The sequence below is a fragment of the Heliangelus exortis genome, chromosome 1 (assembly GCF_036169615.1).
Source record: "Heliangelus exortis chromosome 1, bHelExo1.hap1, whole genome shotgun sequence".
Lineage (NCBI taxonomy): Eukaryota > Metazoa > Chordata > Aves > Apodiformes > Trochilidae > Heliangelus > Heliangelus exortis.
This window is the reverse complement of record NC_092422.1, coordinates 143,519,222-143,532,278: the sequence shown is the minus strand read 5'-3', so window position 1 is coordinate 143,532,278 and position 13,057 is coordinate 143,519,222. Positions and strand designations below refer to the sequence as shown.

The following is a 13,057-nucleotide window of genomic DNA, read 5'->3' as shown; positions in this document are numbered from 1 at the left end:
TTTGATTTTCCTCTCATTTTTTAACTTTTAAAAAGTGCAACAAAAAAACCCTCACCTTACTAGTTTCCTCTCTTTGTTTCCTAATTTTTAAAAGTCAGAAAAAAGCATGGGTCTTTGTGAAGTGGGTTTTGCTAGGATCATGGTCACCCAGCTGTAAGCTTTCTCTTGTTCTCTGATCAAGTGTGCTGCTGCTCCCTGGACCAAGTCACATGCAGTGGTACCTAATTTGTGGAATGTTGGATGGTGGTGGGATTCTGCTCTGTGAGGTGTTAACATAGCAGCAAAGAACTCTGTGAAATATTTTATGAACTTCTGATTTAGTTATATAAATGCCTGCGGGGCAAAACCTGCAAACATATGAGGCTTCTTTCTTGCCTTTTGTGATTATTAATTCTGTCCACTGTCTTTATGCTTACTGTGCTAGCAGGCTAAACACAGAAAATCAATGAATGCCCATATAAAATCTCTTCATATAAAATCACTTTGAGTCTGTTTCCCTCTTCTTGGTAATAGTTTGCTAGAGATAGAATATTTTTCTGTCCTTCCTTCAGGTGGAGATCCTCAAGGTCATAGGTGTATTGGCTTGCAGCTATATAACTAGCACTTTTTATGATCAGACTTGGAATAACCACTACTTTGCCTGTTAAATTTTATGATGAATTATCTGGCCTTAAAGGAGTTCAGCAGTGATACTTCACTTAGGTGAAGTTAGAAAATCCTGGATCTCCTATTTTGCTACTTTTTCTTTTTTCTTTTTTTTTCTTTTTTTTTTTTTTTTTGAAAAGTGTTTCAGTGTTTTGAAACTGTTCAAACACTAGTTTACAGTCAGGTAATGTTAAAAAAGCATTGTTTAAAATGCTAAGCTTCTTTTATGTAACATTGACTGACAAACTTGTGGTTTGTTTTAAAACAGAATTGGATTCTAGGTTAAATTACAAGAACATGTAAAGACTTCCACTGTGTACTACATACATCTTTGAATAAGTTACATGCCAGGTACAAATATTTGCTTGTGTAAATTCATTATGTTACTTAAAATTCTGCCTTAATGGCCAGTAACTGTGATCTCATTCTAGAATGAAACACCTTAGAGTTTCATGTTGAATTGGAAATAAAAGGGGTGCTGGCTGCGTGCTCAAAAACTAATGATCTGGCTGGCAGAAAAGTACTGATTTTGTTTGGTTTTTAAAAGCTGAGCAAATATATGCCTCACCTTTTTGCTTCTAGAAGAATATTATTCTGCCTTGTCATAATGACTATTTTAATTGTGTCCACAATTAATAATTGCATGCTGCTTTAAATTCCTCTGTGTGTAAAATCCTTTGTTTTTAAAGGGAACTCAATACAAATCCTGAAATTTGCTGCTCAATGGTATTTGAAGTGACTTAAAGCTCTCAGTGTGAATTAATCTTAAATGCAAACCAGAGGGCAAAATGCATTACCTGTTAAGGAGACTTGCACTGGGAAAGAGCTGGAAATTATGTAAAGTTATTAACTGTTATTTTTCTGTATCTGTTTGGGTTTTTTTTTTTAATTTATGGCTGTAGAATGATTTAATCTTTGTTGGTTAAAATCAAAGGTAAGTTAAACTATTTATTGTACCAAATAATAGCTAGCATTATCCTTAATCTAGTAGATACTACTGATGGAGAGTTAAAGCCATTTTGTCATTTCATCTGACTTCTTGTTTTTCACTCTATTATGGTTCACACAATTTACTTATGTTTTAAGCTCGTTAGATATATGTGAGTAAAAAAAGTACCACAACAGCATTTTGCCTTGATTTAAAATCAATAGGAGTAGAGTCTTATGGCATTGTTTTCTTTGGTTAAACACAGGCAGTCTAGAAGTTTTCTTTTAAGTACATCTGGTTTTAAGTAAATGGTTCTTGTTAACTTTTCTCCACCAAGTTAAAGAAATTGTCAGTACCTGGTATCTTCGCAGATTCACTCAGTTATTCAGGGTGGAAGGGACCTCAGAAATTCTCTCGTTAAGCTCCAGCTCAAACCAGGATGCACTTTGGGGTCAGGCAGGATTTCATAGGCATTTGGTATTTCCTAGGCATTGGATGATCATGTCTTGAAAACTTCCAAGGACAGGGACTACATGGCCTCCCGGGGCAACTTATGCCACTGCTTGGCTGCCCTCAGGTGGAAGTTTCTCCCTGTATCTTCCTTGCTTAAATTTATGTCTGATGTCACTTCTCACCATATCCTGCTGTGAAGAGCCTTGCTCTCTGTCTTTTTGCAACTTGCTTGTAGGTACTGGGGGTCTGTGGATAGGTCACTTCTCCAAGCTGAACAAGCCTGGGACAAACATTTCAGCCCCAGTACAACTGGACAGCTGTATGCTGAACTTCAACAATTTTGTTCTTCTATTTGCAACTGCAAAGTAGACACAGTGTTCCAGATGTGGTCAAATGAGTACCATGTAACCAGAAATAGTCACTTCTCTCACTCTATTTGCTATGTTCCCTTTGATACAGCCCAGGATGCAATTGACCTTCATCACTGTCCAGGCATTCTGCTGGCTCATGTGTTAAGGTTTGTCTGCCAGGATCCCAGGTCCTTTCCAGCAGAACTAGTCCACAGCTTGTGCCATTATGAGAGACTTAGTCCTTCCCAGGCACAGGGCTCTCTTCATTCCTTTAGCCTGTCTACTACCTGCCACCCTGGGTGTCACCCTTACCTGTGGTTGTATTGACTGCAACCCCCAGCTTGATGTCATTTGCAATCTTGATAAGGGTGAGTTGTGATTTCTCCTTTGAGTCACTGATAAAAATATTTAAAAGGACAGACCACAGAATTGATGTTGAGGAACGCAACATGTAACTGACATCCAGACAGAGCATGAATGAGTTACTGTCATGCTTTGAGACCAACTATTCCAACTGTCTTTTCACCAACCTACTACTCCACCTGTAAAATCCCCTCTGTAATACAAAGGATGCTATGGGAGACTGTAGTGAAAGTTGTGCTAAATTCTTGGAAGATTGTATCTACTGCTCATCTCTTATTCACAGATCTAGTAATTGAATCACAGAAGGAGTCAGGTTGGTCAAGCATGATTTAAATCATTCTTTGTTATTTCACCATTAGGCCTGGGTGTAGTTTCCTTTGAAGATACTTCCATATAGCAGTCAAATCACCTCTCAGTGTCTTTTTCACTGAGCTAAAAAGGTTGAGCTAACTAAGCTGTCATAGCAAAAAAATGTTGTCCTCATTTTTGGTGTGTTATTTTGCAGGGTTTTTTGTTTGTTTGTATGTTTCAGGGCTCCAGAATCAAACATCTCTCTTCAGTACTGATATCTGCAGTGCTGTGTCCTAAAATTACATGTTCTCGATGTAATTAGGAGTTACATTACTCATCCATGTGTTTATATCTAGGAACCTAAGTTGCTCATTTGTCATAGCATGGCAGTGGGATTGCTTTTCAAAATTCTTTATCAACTCTTTGTTAGTGGATCTGTAGTATAAAATATGCCCTGATGTAATCAGTTCTCATGTTCTGCTTTTTAAATAGTTTGCAATCATATTGGACAGCATTTTGCTTCATTTTTGGGGTTTTGTTTCTCTTGTCAGAAAGTATATTGCAGCTTGCAACTTCACAGCTGTCACTCAGAAACTGCCTTCCCTTCCCTTTCAATGGTCATTGAAGGTGGCTTTACCCAAGCTGTGACAGCAACAGCTCCTAAAAGCCTCATTAATGATGAATAAATGTCTATTAAGGTTATGAACTAGAATGTTAAAGATGATTTTGAATATTGTATAGCCTTTGAACGTACTTGGTTACTGCTGTTCTTTTTAATAATGCACAAGTACAACATAATTTCAGTTATCAGTTACTTTGAATGAAAAAACGAATTGTTCCAACATTCTTAAATTAAATTAAAAAGGCGAGGTAATAGAGTAGGAAAAGTGGACTACATTTAAAATGTAGAGAGAAGAAATAAACAAATAATATGTGGTAATATGTGAATTTTCATTAGAAAGAAAATAGCAATTTCAATATCCACAGTATCTCCAGAAATAGCATAATTTTCCTATCCCCTTTACAATGAAGGTCATGTAAAATGGAGGCTTGGAGCTGTAATTTGACACATTCTTTCTAGCTTACTGATTTCTTATAGAAAGCATCCAGTATGGTTTCGTGGACTCAGATCCGCAGTCATCTCCATTTTGACAGGATGAAAATACACTTGAGTTACCGTTTTCTGCATGGGAGATCCACTTGAGGTTGAAATCCCTGAAGTGTCTGTGTCGAGAGTCAGTAATGCAACCTTAAGATGAAAACTTAAGAAGTTACAGGATATCATGCAGGGAGTCTGTCAGGGTGCAGAGCTTTTTCTTAACTGACAGGTTAGCATTTCAAAAACAAAGCCTGTCTTCTTTCCTGGGACTTGCTTTCCTCTGTTGTCCTCTTTTCACTCCAGTGTTGAACAACCATCATTCTCTGACAGTACATTTTAGTCCAAATAATCTGTAGAGATGTGACTGAATCCAGAGTTGGGCAAACACCTGATAAAATACAATAAAGTAAAATGAAAAAAGGATGCAAATGCTCATCTTAGTATTTAAATGGATTCACTTTGATGCTGTTTGCATTCTTTTTGTGTATGGTTTCCATAAATATTCTAGAGAATATGTTAATTGGGAAGACTGTCTACATAAACAATGAATATCCGATTTTAATATTCATGGGAAGCAGATTTTGAGATCATATTTGTGAATACTTGATTCTGGGAGGTCAGCTTTATCCAATGAAGTGCCAAAAGTTTATCACATGATCTATGTGTGTGATGAAAACTTCCTGAATTTTTAATGCTCGCAATAAGTTGCTCATAGGAACAGGCAAACAAATAATTAATTGCTAAAATGTCTATCAGATACTTGCAACTGACAAAGAAACATCAGAAAATAATCCCTTCACAGCCAATGTAAACAGAAAGGGGCAAAATCTAAAATTGCTTTTTTCATTACAATTCACTCAGTTTGCCAAATTTTATCTGTGTGTCTCAACAGGCTTAAAAAGAAAACTTAATCCAGTATCAATTTAAAGTAAAAGTTTTAACCTCTTCATTGATCCTGTCTTTTAAATAAAGTTTTGAGAAAATAGGTCCTGAAAGGGTGCCTCTGCAAGTAAGAAGAATGTTGCTGTGATGAGTACCTGAAATGGTTTACAAGAGATGTGTTTTAGTGGACTTTGGATTCATATCATACCCTTCATAAAAACTGATTCTGTATACATTTCCATTTCGGAGTCAATGCTGGTGGTTAACTTACATCCTTTTTTTTCTTTTTTTTTTTCTTTTTTTTTTTTCTTTTCCTAGTGTGTCTGCATTTTTTATTCAGGGATATTACAACAGTAAAATCAGTCATGATAGCAGAGACCTCAGGCTTATGCCATATTTCCCAAATTTATCCTGGAAAATTTGTCTTTCTATGTACCTATGTTGTGATTTGGATATGCAGAGTACTGATAAAGCTTGATTGAACGATGCTGTTGACCAGAAGGTTCCTGCTGTGAAAGTTGAGTCTGGGTCACTACTTATCATATTTAGCTAGAAAAGTCAGTGTCCCCACAGTTAGGTTTTGATTTACAGACATGAGGACCTGTATCTGTCAGTCATCTCAAAAAAAAGAAAATTAACAAGTGAATATGTAAAAAAAGAGTTTTACTCCCCATTATATAAAGAAACTGCTCGTGATCAACGTTTGGAAATTTGAAATTGTTACTGTATCAAAAAGAGAATGTCCTGAGACAAAGTGTATGAGCCAAAATACAAAATGGTCATGAGAAGCTTTTGGGGGCCTAACTGTGGAGTAAGTGAGGACCATGGAGTTCTTGTAATTTTCAATCACCCTCTCAATTAAACTATTGTCCTGAAGGACAGCTTTATGCTTAATTAATAAACTCCACCAAATAAATTGGAAAGGAATGGATTCAATGGCTTGTCCACTTGGTGTATAAGGAATTGGCTGGATGGTCACAGTCAAAGAGTTGTGGTCAATAGCTCAGTGTCTAAAAAGGGAGACCAGTGATGAGTGGTCTTCCTCAAGGGTTGGTACTGGGACCTGTGCTGTTTAACATCTTTGTTGGTGACGTGGTGACAATGGAATTGAGTGTCCCCTCAGCAAGCTTGGTGATGGCACCAATCTGTGTGGTCCAGTTGACATACTGGAGGGAAGGTGAGACATCCAGGAGAACCTTGACAGGCTTGAGAGTGGGAGCCATGCTAATTTCATGAAGTTCAATATGGCCAAGTGTAAGGTCCTGCACCTGATTCATGGCAATCCCAAACACAATTACAGGCTGCATGGACAATGAATTGAGAACAGTCCTGAGGAAAAGGACTTGGGAGGTGTTGATTGATGAGAAGCTCAACATGAGCTGGCAATGTGCACTTGGAGCCCAGAAAGCCAACTACATCCTGGGCTGCATCAAAAGGAGTGTGGCCAGCAGGTCAGGGAAGGTGATTTTCCCCCTCTTATGAGACCCCCCAGCCCCAACACAAGAAGAACCTGGAGCTCTTGGAGCAACTTCAGAAGAGGGACATGAGGATGATCAGAGAGCTGGAGCGCCTCTTGTATGAGAACAGGCTGAGAGAGGTGAACTTGTTTAGCCTGGAGAAGGCTCTGGAGACACATTATAGCAGCCTTGCAGTGCCTGAAAAGGACTTACAAGAAAGCTGGGGAGGGACTTTTTACAAGGGCATATAGAGATGGGACAAGGGGAATGTTTTTAAACTGGAAGAGGGTAGGTTTAAGTTAGACATTAGGAAGAAATTATTTCCTAGAGGGGTGGTGAGACACTAGAACAGGTTGCCCAGGGAGGTTGAGGGCTTTTTCCTGATTATTCCTCTTTCACTCTATCAAAGATGGGTATTTGCTAACTTCATAGTCAAAAATATTTTTCTGTAGAAAGACAGAAAAGCAAGATAAGTTGAAATGTCTTGTTGTTTTAAAAAAGCCAGACCCCTAAGAAGTAATGCTTGACTTTTTGAAAGAAAATATTTAGTTTGGAAGTACAGCAGTTCTTCTTGGAGTGCTGGAATTAATGTAGCCTGGCTTACCATGATTGACGTCATGCAACTGATTGATGGTAAAGGTGCTTTTCCCACAGTTAGGGCATTTTATAAAATCTAGCTCCCATATGGATCCCCTGGTATCTAAATAAATCTGGAGCCCATGCTGCACTGTATTTCTCAATGGTGAAATGTACAGTACTTCTCATCTGTGTGTCTTTCTGACAATTGTATAAGCTTCATTACTTCTCAGTTCCTTCCTTCTAACAAAATAACTTGAAATTAATCAATGAACTTTGGGGGCAAGCAGGCAAGCAGTTCAAAAAATGTATATGTAGAGGATGAAAACAATAGCTGAAATAAGTTTTAAAAGATTGAAATGAAAAATTCATATTTCATCTGGTGAAAGTTTCAGATAACTGAGACTATTTGATTTTTTTTAGTTTATTTGTTAAATTTTTTTTTTCAGATGAGGAAAAATTTTAAAATCAGACTCTTTCTTTTTAGACAGCAAATTGCATCTGTAGTGTCTCCCAGTACATTTGAAATTTTATTCTGAATATTTACTTAAACATGAGTAATATCAGAAGGAGAACGAGTCACCTTAAAAATAAATTGAAAGAAATATGTCACACATAATGTATGGCCATTCTTACATTCTGCAAATAATGCTCTGGCATGATTTAGGAAAATCGACTGAGTGTGAAGGTCAATATCCTTATAGTGGATGGATGTGTTTTAGGAATGCTTATTTTGAGAGTAGCAGTGTCTTCAGACATCTCTTTATTCCCTCTTTATCCTTTTCAAACACTTTTCAGTCATGACAACCACTGAACTGTTCAGTTGAATAGTTATTTCTCTCCCTTGAAGTTTTACCTCTCTTGTGTTTCTTTGCCTTCTGCAATTCTTGTTTTGAGATTTGAATCTAGGAGATTATTTTAAGTGTATCTAGAGATCTTTGGATAATTGAGTGAAATGCACAGCCAACTTTGAAAACATGGGCCAACAGAGATTATCTTGGTTCACTCAACTTCCATAGAATTGCTCAGGATAGAAAACACCTTCAAGATCACTGAGTCCAGCCTTGTCCTAACCTTATTCCCCATGACCCACCACTGACCCATGTCCCCAGGCACCACATCCATGCAATTTTTAAACACATTCAGAGACAGAGACTCAACCACCTCCCTGGGGAGCCTGTTCCAGTGTTTAATAACCCTTTCTGTAAAGAAGTTTCTCCTGATATCCAACATAAATCTCCCCTGATGCAACTTGAAGCCATTTCTCCTTGTCCTGTCATCTGTCACCAGTGAGAAGCAGCCAGCTCCACTCTCACTACAACCTCCTTCCAGGTATCTGTAAAGAGTGCTAAGCTCTCCCTTCAGTCTCTATTTCCCCAGACTACACAGCTCCAACACCCTCAGTTGCTCCTCATAGGGATGTTTTCCAAACCCTTCATCAGCTTTGTTGCCCTTCTTTGGAATTGCTCCAACACCTCAATGTCCTTTTTGTACTGAGGTGCCCAAAACTAAACACAGTACTCGAGGTGGGGCCTCACCAGTGCTGAGCACAGGGCTAGGATCACTTCCCTACTCCTGCTGGCCACACAGCCAATAAAGATGTTAAATACAAGTGGCCCCAGCACTGAGCCCTGGGGGACACCACTCCTGACTGGCCGCCAACTGGATTTAACTCCATTGACCACAATTCTTTGGGCCCCTCCATCCAGCCAGTGTTTAACCCAGCAGACATCCAAGCCATGGGCAGCCAGCTTTTCCATTAGGATGTCATGGGGGACAGTGTCAAAGGCTTTACTGAAGTCCAGGGAGACTGCATCAGCAGCCTTTTCCTCAAACATTACCAAGCAGGTGACCTGGTCACAGAACGAGATCAGGTTTGTCAGGCAGGATCTGCCTTCCATCAATCCATGCTGACTGGGCCTGATTGTCTGGCTGACCTTTTAACTGATCTGATCTACTTTGTAGATACCAACAATAGGAGGAAAAATTGATGACCTGGAGAATGATGCCTATTTAGCCTGAGATTTTCTTCCTGCTTAACAATGTTCAAGCCATTTGAGCTATCTTGCTGTAATCACTTTTTCTAACCTGTAACATGGCTATATTTCTCTATTGTTCTGTGAAACAGAATTCAAAGTCCAGGATGTAAGCATCAAAGTTTTAAAGCCATAGCTCTTTTTCTTCATAATTATGTTCAGCTTGTAAATTGCTGAATGTCAGAGTTTGCAGAGATCAGTATTTAGAGGGGGAGCACTGAAACTAGTGAAGTTAAAATTACAAAAAATGTTGTATTCATCACATTTTCCTTAATTAAATCCACATCCCATAACAGAACATGCTTCTGTTTGGTAAACTTAGTAATAAATAATGCCTGTTTCTATCTCTATATTTGAAAAATAACAACTTATTGGCCTATTTAAAATATTTTCTTATCTAAAGTTTATGAACCAGGGAGCTCGCAATAACAAGCGTTTGCCTATCCTTAAGAATACATGCATGATCTGCTTACTACATACTGATTCCTGACATCTTTAGATGCCTCATGAAATCACCAGCATGTATTTTCAGACACCTGGAGTAGATTGCAAGCATGGATTTAATACATGAAGCTCCTGAATAGGAAAACCCACAGTGTGTATCTACAAAGGAAACTGGAAGTGTGACTGTAGTGCAGTCAGACCTGCTTGCATTGGCTGGAATTGGCCTCACCCAGGTGCTATTAGAGATGGAGATAGGCTGTATAAAAAGCAGACTTGTACACTATTTCCTAGGCAGTGAAGCCTGGAGCCCTACATCTTTAAAATTATTATTGTTCTTCCTAAATTGATTAAAACCAGTGCATCTACACCTGTTGATACTGCAACAACATCTTCGTTTGGCTCTCTAAACAGCTGCATTGAGGTTGTCATGGTGTAGTTTAATGTCAAAGAATGTTGCATAGCGATCATGTAATATAGAGAGGATTATTCCTGGAGCTGAAGTAAAGCCAAAGCTAGTAAGATAGAAATGTTCTTGTATGCTGTAAAGGGCTTACAGAAACTGCTGGAATAAGAAAGGTGGAAGAGCTATCTGTTTATTACAGAGAGTAAAAAAAAAAAAAAAGCTTCCAAAAGCGGTTGTGTTCCTCCCCACCATTTTCTTCCTTTCTAATTTTTCCTTTTTTTATCATTCATCATTCTTTCCTGTAGAAAGAAGTACATCTAGAAGTACATCTCTTTTAGAGTAGTTGCAGCAGTGTTTTGTTTAGCTGGTATTTCAAAATGGAACTGGCAGAGAAATTTCTGAACTTGATTTTAAGACTGATGGAGGATTCCAACACATCTCTGAATGAATCATTCCATCTCTCAAAAAATGTGGGCTTTAATAATTTCCAGGTTCTTTTAGCTTCAAGGAAGTAAGTGAAATATGAGAAGTAGATGAGGGAAGAAAAACGAAAGGATAATTTCAACATTTTTTGTGTAACAAAGGATCATTTTAAGAGTTTTCCTTTTATTTTAGTGTAAAATATATGATCACAACTATGAGATTGCAGTACAGAATATGCACTGGAAAAAATACCACCTTGAGAACTATAGATGAGAGTGTTACAGTGTTACAGTAAGCAAAACATATAGCTGTTTTTAAAAAAAGAGATAAATTTATAGGATAAATACTATCCTTGCTATAGCTAATAAATCCTTGTTATCAGGGTGATCAGTTATCATCCTAGGCCAGAATGGTTTCCCAAGACAATTCCTTGTTTTAGGCTCCAGGTTAGTGTACCTTTTCAGCTATGAAAAATAAGCCCCCAAAAAGGATCAAATCAGTTTTAGCTACAAGTTGAGACTGTTTATTGAATTTAAGTAACAAAATTTATTTGAGCACTAGTTTGCCAACCAAATTATTCACGAGATTAAGACTTTTAAACTTATATTTTATCATTCATGTAATTTCAGTTCTCAAAAAAACCCCACAAAATTACTGTACAGTGTTTACAAGTCATCTTTACAGCATTAAGAAATGAAATATTTCTCTTACATTTATTTCATAGCATAGTGGCATGCAGTGAATTGTATTTAACTAATACCACAGCTTTAATATTTCAGAATCAGTAAATTTGCTGCCTTTCATGGGACTTAATTTAGCTCAGCTTCATGATTTTCCTTGTTAACTTTGCAAGAATAATGCTTTCAGATGAATGGGTGCTATAAAAGTCTGGGTTTTTACTCTCTACTAATCAAACCGTTATAATGCATATCTCAAGTGGTCTATACTGACAGGACAGAGATGTCTTTTTGTATGAAAATTTAATACACACAGAATGTTTTCTAGGAGTATTAACTATAATGGACTTAGCTATTTCTCCTCTTGCTTCAGCACATTACAAACCCAAGGGTTTAAGGTAAAAATCTCAGCAGACAGGTTATATTTTGTAGAATATTCTTACAGGAACCAAAAATACAAGTCTCCCTGTACAGCTACATGTAATTATTAATTTCTAAGGCACTCTAACTAGCTCTCTTTAAAGCTTTGCCAATATACACAGAGATAGGTAAATCTGAAAATAACAATTATCTAACGTATTTGAGTTGGACGAAGGTATTAGTTTCATGTTCATGTGCACTTGAGTGGAGACGTGATGAATTAAGTAGTTTTCTTGTTGAATGCAAATGCCATTAACCAAGTGATTGAAATCTACTCTTTGTCTCCTTTACATTGTATGACTTTGTTTGCCCAAGACCTTCCTCATAGCAACTTGACTTCAGTGCTTCTCAGCTTCTTTCTGAGTTTCTTGCTTTCAGAGATACAAGAGCAGACTGTACTTCAGTTACTTTGGTCTTTTTTCCCCTCTTCAATTTTAAATATTCTCATATGCCCCCTTTCTCTTCAGCTACCATACTTGCACCTCCGTGATTTGATATTAATAGCAAAGATTAAGCAGTTTCAGCTCATCAGAGAAGAGATATTAATCATCATCAGGCCCAATGAGAAGTTTAATTTTCCACTTCTCTTTTTTCACTAAGCTCTGGCGGCTGTCACTCGCACCGATGTCTGTGGGACATTTAATAATCTGCTACTGAAGATGCATTTCAGTGGTTTCTCTCCTTTTATTTCCTCCGTCAATCTCAGTGAGTTTCATCATTGCAGGCTTTAATTGAAGACTACTGTCAGGAGATGGAGAGAAGAAAATTCCATCTTAAACAAGCTGTTTCAGGGATTCGTGGGTTTTATTGTATTCAGGAGGAAGATGGATTAAATCAGGATATTGAAAACTATGGGAATTACTGTTTTGGTATGTGGCTTACTACCTGTTCCCTGAGAAAAATGTCATATCCTCCCTACCCCCACGCCCTGTTTGCATTTATTTATTTATTTATTTGTGCCTCAGAAGTCTGGTTAGATTTGTGGTGCAATGTGGACGTGGAGCACACTGACTCGGAGGGCTACAAGAAAGAATCCATGTGGGAATCTTTGCCAGTTACACCAGTACAATTAAACTGGTCTGTGACATTGTTGGAGAGAGCATTACTACAGTGTAGGAATGGTGCTCAGTTAAAACAGCTTCCAAAATGACATATCCACCAGTAAAAGCAGTCGTGTGGGTATTATCCTAGCTGGCATGGCAGAAGCTGTTTATAATGGCATGTTGTCTTAGACTGGAACAAGTTTATCTTTAGAGAAGACTGAAATGTAAAAAAATTATTTTCTGAGTACTATTGTCACCTGTTAAGTACAAGAAGATAGTGAAGTACTGTCTGTATAGATGTTAATGTACAATTTTGCATATCCCACCTATTTAAGGAGGTCGTTTTATCAGTTTCTGAGTAATTTTAAAAGCAAAAGCTCTGCATTAGGAGTAGGATTCTACAGTTTTGTAAGTCAGAGAAGAGCAGATCAGACCAAGATGAAGCAACACAGGGAGGTCAGAACCAAAACCATTAGTGTTCTCTATGTGTCAAGCAGACCTCATGGATTAGATAGTGGATTTTTCAGTTGAACAGTGATGTAGCTGATTAATTTGTACAGCACATGC

At 37.7% G+C, this 13,057-nt stretch overlaps 1 protein-coding gene across 3 annotated transcripts in view; it reads left to right on the top strand.

Moving 5' to 3' along the window:
* Positions 1-13,057, top strand: part of LARGE1 (LARGE xylosyl- and glucuronyltransferase 1) — a 281,380-nt gene that overhangs the window by 78,639 nt on the left and 189,684 nt on the right. The gene's annotated exons all lie outside the window — the stretch shown is intronic.